Here is a 7500-nt window from a genome sequence, read left to right on the forward strand (position 1 = left end):
TCTTGAAGGGAATAATAATACTGTTGGTTAGACCTAGGACGCTGCACCGCTTCCTGTCGGCCTCGACACATTTCTTGTGTCCACCTCCACCCTGAGCCTGCATCCAGAGTCTTTGCTCGTCATCAGTCTGGAGAAACATGACCTGCTAGTCGAAGATGCCTGTCAAGCTCTTGTAAACATAATTCTAGTGAAATACATTCACTGATTTCAAATTTAGAAATAATACATTTCTAAATCTCTCAGAGAGATTTATGCAGTAGTGATACGATGAAGTAATTGTATGCTGTCAACTTAATGCGACAGTCCCCTAAAATAATACAACTGTTAGACACACTGTGCAAAATGCTTAGCAGCATTTTAACTGTCTTCATGTTTTGAGCCATGCCGCGGATCCTTTTAGATGTCGATAAAATAAGTAACAGCTGAACGCTGGGGTTGGTGTACTCCCTTGCGCCAAAATTTGAAGCTAATATATATATATATATATATATATATAAAATTTATCGATAAAAATACGACTAAAAGCACACGAAAATTTACTGTGAAAACTTATTTTAATCAGAATTAATATATATATATATATATATATATATATATATATATATATATATATATATATTAATTCTGATTAAAATACATTTTCACAGTAAATCTTCGTCTGCTTTTAGTCGTATTTTTATCGATAAATTAAGTTTATGAAGTTTCAAGAGCTAGATCCCTGGGTGGTGAGGAAGTAGAGACAATAGCTACATGAAGACAGCAGCTTCATACCAATCCTTGATTTAGTGGATGTAGTGTCAAAACAATTCCCATTCAGTGATGACTAGATTCAGTTGCAAAGCGCGTACGCAAATGATCTGACGTTACTTCTGCCCAAACCAATCACATCCAGCTAGTTTTAAAAGGTTCATTTGATTTATGTGTCTATACATGTGAACATAGATCATATTATTAACAGGAAGGGAGAACTATCGATTTAATCCACTTTTATATTTTAATTATTGATTGTTTTCTTAACCCTCTGGCATCGTCAAAGTTTGAATTCAGAGTAATATAGCATTGGAATAGATACAGTAAACCATTCATTCTAACGATCTGTTGCTTAACTGAATTTTTGTAAGAATAGATAAACAGCAAAAATGAGGTTTAATATAATAGCTTCATGTCGCTTAGGCGTCAGTTACGTTGTTTTGTTTACATATTAACCTACGAAACATAAATTTATTTTGCTATTTAATTGAAAATAAAGTTAATATAAATAAGCTTATTTTTAAACTATTGAATTTTATTTTAATGAAAAGATAATGACCTCTCTGATGCAAAAAAAAAACATAGAAGATAAGCAAACCTGGCGACGAAATGCCGACGGTCTTTTTGCGCGTTTGTATGTGTGTATGTTTATGTGTTTGTGTGTGTGTGTGTGTGTGTGTGTGTGTGTGTGTGTGTGTGCGTGCGTGTGTCTGTACGTGTGCGTGAGTGTGCATATCTGTGTATTCATACATATATTTGAATGTTATACATATATAAGGATATAAAAAATGCATATGCATATATACACAAGCATTTTGTATGATTTTTCCATTATATATATGTATATATATAATTCTTAAACAAGAATGTTGTTGACAATGACTTCGAAGTTTCTTCGAACTGCGATGCATTAAAGTTAGTCTTGCCTTTACATAATCTCTGTTGAGTTAAAATCTTCCTTGGGTATATGGATTTGAGAGGAATGGAAATTAGGTTTTAGGGTAGATTGTTATGGAGAGATGGTTCTGGAGAAATATTCATTGATTAAATTTGGTGTTATGCTATTGCTTAGAATTTGCCAATCTGTCTCGTAGTCTTTCTCTCTCTCTTTCTTTTTCTCTGTCTTTCTCTCTCTCTCAGTCATGTGTGTTATATACACTATCTAATTTGCAACAAGCTACTGTTAGTTTTATGCCAGGAGAAAGATGTTTAGCTTACCTTTTATCAAGCTGCTGCCATCTCTACAGCTTTCTTCAGATCTATCCTTAGAATGCTTACCAATAATACGATATTGTATCTATAATATATACATATAAGGCAGCGAGCTGGTAGAAACGTTAGCATGCCGGGCGAAATGCTTAGCGGTATTTCGTCTGTCTTTACGTTTTAAGTTCAATTTCCATCGAGGTCGACTTTGCCTTTCATCCTTTCGGGGTCGATAAATTAAGTACCAGTTGCATACTGAGGTAGATCTAATCGACTGGCCCCCTCCCCCCAAATTTCGTGCCTTGTGCCTACAGTAGAAAAGAATATATACCTAATTTTTTTTCTTTAGTTATCAAGTGACGTCAATGTACAATAATTTCCCTTTGAAAGACCAGCTGTAGGGAAGGCTTAGGTAGTCAATTTATCCTCACAAATCCCCAAAAAGGAACGACTCCTCGACTATAGAAATTTATATGCGCTTGTCAACTACAGGGTTGCTTACTATACACAATAACTCAAATGTAGCAAATATTACTTAAGTACCACGGCTACACATCAGAAGTAATGAACATCTCTAAGTGCACCATCGTTCAAAAAACAATTTAACATATGCAAGTACAGGATCAAGTACATCGCAGTCATCGACAATTCTGTAAACACCAAAATCAGTAACTTGGAAAATAAAGAACCCATTGTGATATAATTAAAAAAACACAAACCAACGGCCACTAACTAGCTTCAATCGATCTAGACCTGAGAGGCTGTTATAGCCACATCTCAACAATATGACAATACCTGACAGAGTTCATCGCACATAGGCCACGAGCCATTGACACAATCCATATTTCCAAATTCCGCATCTCTTTATACGTTGTATTTTGACTACCGCCCGAATGTATTTCTCTCCTGTTTTCTAAGCATTTTTGAAAGGAGCATTTTACTGGAAATATCAGGACTAATTAAATATTTCCGAGGCAAAGGATTCAATATTTTTGTTATTGATATTATTGATATTTCATAATACAAACTACATTGGTTCTTAACATGTTCCGAAGTGTTTTAGGCAAAATACAACAGCACATGAGGTGCGTGTGTAAATATATATATGTACATATATATGTACATATATTTATATATATATATATATATATATATATATATATATATATATATATATATATATATATATAAACAACACATATATATATATGCATGCATATTCTATACATACACACATACTGCATGCACATAAACACACATATATTTACAAGTGTGTGCTATTATAGACATACTTATAACTCTGTGTGTGTGTGTATGTGTGTGTGTGTGTGTGTGTGTGTGCGTGTGTGTGTGTACATATACATACATACATACGTGTGTGTGCATATATACGAGTGAGTAGCAATGAGATTAAGAAACAAATTTTTGATGTTACAAAATTACAAAAATGTTATAGACGCATATAGTAAATTTATACTTTAAATTTTGGGACTCACAGGCAAACGCATACACACACGGGGACAAAGACACACAGACGCACACGTGCTTGGCTGAAGAATGATGAGCACAATGCATTTAATACAGATTATTCACTCATTCGTAGTGGACGATTTGAATGAACACTCGTCGTTATTCTCTATGCTGTCTTCCTGCATATTCGACCCATGTCTTTCATTGCTCCTCGGTCGATAATACTGACACGGCAACCGATTTAGGGAAATGCTATGATTCAGGAAAATACTATAAATTATGAACAGTATACTATACAGGAACGTGTAACTCAAGGAAGCTTCAACTCAAGCAAACAAACTAGGGGAAAAAAGAGGCACCTAATCTTGAAGCATTTACATAGAATGGTGCATGTACACTATAATATGGCGGAGACTGACAATGACTAACACAATAGTCTTTATGTTTTTGCTTCCACTGACAGCGTTTAATCCGTTTATTGTGTTAAAACCGAGGGAAAATAACATTATTACTATTGTTGTTGTTATTATTTATTTATTTATTTATTTATTGTAGATGCAATTTCTGTTTAAGTTTTTATGTTACTTTAAGCATGTGAGAGTATACAAAAGTGTGCATGTATGCATATATAGTATATGAATGCACATATATTTATACATATGCTATGCATATGTATATGAATGTATATTTAAATACATTTCTAAGAATGTACATATATATATATATGTGTGTGTTTATGAATGTGTATATATTTATATATATGTACATATGTATATACTGTAATGCCGCACATATATATCATAGCTTTCTCTCTCTCCCTGTCTATCTATCTGGCTATATGTATACACACACAGAGACATACACACATATATATATATATACACACACACACACACACACACACACGCACACACACACACATATATAAATATACACACACACGCATATATATACAAATATATATATGTATACATATACATATATATATAAACGTATATATATATATATATTATGTATATTTATGCACAAATATACAAACATACATATATACGTAAAATCCCACATACTGCTGATGTACGCCAAAGCAGTTAAAAGGATATGCACTGCCCTTTGAATAATAATAATGATAATAATAATAATAATAATAATAATAATAATAATAATAATAATAATAATAATAACAATAATAATAATAATAATAACAATAATAATAATAATAATAATAATAATAATAATATTGACAACAATAGCACAAAAAAGTGATTGATTTTCTTACGGTTTTAACACAATAAACGGATTAACTGTTGTCAGCAGAATAAAAAGTACCATATATTTGTGTGCGTGTGTTTGTGTAGATGCACGAATGTATATATGTGTATATGTATATATATACATACATACATATACATATACATATATATATATATATATATATATATATATATATATACATATATATATATATATATATATATATATATATATATATATATATATATATATATATATATATATATATGTATGTATGTATGTATGTGTGTGTGTATTGCATATACTATATATATATCGTATATATTATATATATATGTATTGTGTGTATTATATCTATATGGGTGTGTGTGCGTGTGGGTAGGTGCATGTATATGCTCAGGTATATGTGTAATATACATGGATGTACGTACGTATGTATGTATGTATGTATGTATGTGGATATATGTGTATCTATGTATGTATGCACACAGAGATTGTATTCAGTATTTCCTTATGTATAGTATTCGTGTATAAATACGAATGAACATGACAGTAAAATGAAAGCGATAAAAATTGATAAAATATGAGAAACAATAAATGAAGCCACTAATGAAAACACAGAAATAAATGTATAAAATTGGAGATGCTCAAGTCAAATATAGCTATAGAAGTCAAAGTAAAGTTATAAAAGCCAATAGAAACTCACAACAGACTTAATAAATTAAAAACAAAGTGTTTTTACAACGGACTCCAAGCCTCCAAGAAGGTCACGTCTTTTGGTCCGTTTGTTGAATACTTGTTCTCTCCCCTTTTTATTTAATTTGCTGCTTTGTAATTTTCCGTTGTATTGTTGTTGTTGTTGGTAATGTTGTTGTTGGTGTTGTTTCGATGAGAGTATTATTTTATCTTTGATTTTGTTATCGTTTCATTATGGATGGTATAGTTGTTTTTGTCGTTCTCATGTTGCTGTTATTTTTGTTTTTTCTTCTTATTGTTGTTTAACTCCTGTTCAACCATTATCGAGTAGATCAATGCATGGTCGAATTTGTTCCTGCCTGAACTATATCCGCCAGCCACCCACCCACTATTTTTTTTAAACAGTTAAATCTCTCGTTTATTTTGAAAGACGAGCGGCCAGTTGTTTGATGAAGGGAACGACCTTCTTATTGAATTAACATACGAAAGTGGCAGAGTATACCTCAAACAATTGTACCCATAATATAAGTCCAAAGTAGAGTCAGTGTGATAGTGTGGCAGAACTGAAGTTTTGAAGTAAAGTATATTTAATCGTGTCCTGAATATTACATTAAACTGCATTTGGTAGTGAGACTCCAGTTCGGGAGTTCTGAAGTTGTAGGGAGCGTGCAGTCACCCTTTAATTACCATTATTCCCAGATCCATTCTGACCTGGGACGGCAGTACCTGTCAGGGTCCCTTTTATTGGTAAATAAATTTTTGTAACAGAAGATTGAGCTCCTTCGCTGCGGTGGAAGCAATCAATCTAGAAGGAAAACTCCAAAATTAATACTCTTTTAATACAATCTAGAAAGGAAATTCCAAATCTAAACCTCCAAATCTAATACTTTCTTGCAAAATTCCTTCAGCCAGCACAGAAGAATATGGCTAATGAAACTAACATGAGGTATTCCCAACAACATAAATTTATACCATGGAGGTAAATATTTCATGATAGTGAGCATTCTGCCGCGGGCAAAGATAGAGGGAATGAGGAAGATGTTTCGTCTGACGAGCTTCTGCACAGTTACCGGCTACGCAAATTTCACATAAGGCTTGGGTGGATCCGAAATGGTGGTGAGGCCTTTGACTAAGATGCCTAACAGTAGGATCGAACCCAAGTCTCTTGGTTTAAATCATTCAGTCAGGCATACACACACATTCATAAGTATACGTATGTACATATATATATGCATGTGCGTATGTATATGCATGTGTGTGTGTGTGTGTATATGTATATGCATGTGTGTGTGTGTGTATATGTATATGTATAATAATACATACACGGAATCAAACATATTTGTGTGTGTGTGTATGTATGAAACCATACGTACTTCGTAATTTTATTTCAACTTTGTATTTTGTTTTAAACCATAGACGTCTCAACGTATGTGTCTTCGTCAGATGATTTGAAATTTTTGCATTTCTATTGCTCCTATGTCAAGTAAAGACATTAATTTTATTTAATTTTTATTTTCTACAGCAATTAATAATATTGACATAAAGAACTAGCGGTTTTCGTCTGTGCTTTGTTTGTTTGCTTGTTTGTGTTCCTTTGTTCATACCAACCACCACACCAAACTTTGGCAACACAAATGTTTCTAAATAACACCTATTATTAAATAATGGTATAATATAATAATTGCTGCTAGAAACAACTGTCTATTCTGATATGATAATCTTTATTATTATGGCGATGTAAGACTTTGAAAACAATTAAGGTGATGGATGTGAGGTTGTTTGATAATGGTTTCAACTTTTGGCACAAAGCCAGCAATTTCGTAGGAGGGAATTATATCGACCCATTGCTCAACTGGTACTCTTTTCATTGAGGCCGAAAGGATAAAAGACAGTCGACCTCGGCAGAATTTGAACTCAGAATATAAAACAGATGAACTGCTGCTAAGAATTTTGCTTGGCATACTAACGATTCTGTCAACTCGCTGCCTTACGTGGTTGTTTCATAATATCGGTTTAAATTTTGGCGCAAGGCCAGCAATTTTGGAGGTGGTGCTAAGTCAATTACATCGACACCAGTGCACAACAGCTACTTATTTTATCGAACCCGAAAGGATGAAAGACAAAGCT

The sequence above is a fragment of the Octopus bimaculoides genome, chromosome 4, assembly GCF_046866305.1.
Source record: "Octopus bimaculoides isolate indiv1 chromosome 4, ASM4686630v1, whole genome shotgun sequence".
Lineage (NCBI taxonomy): Eukaryota > Metazoa > Mollusca > Cephalopoda > Octopoda > Octopodidae > Octopus > Octopus bimaculoides.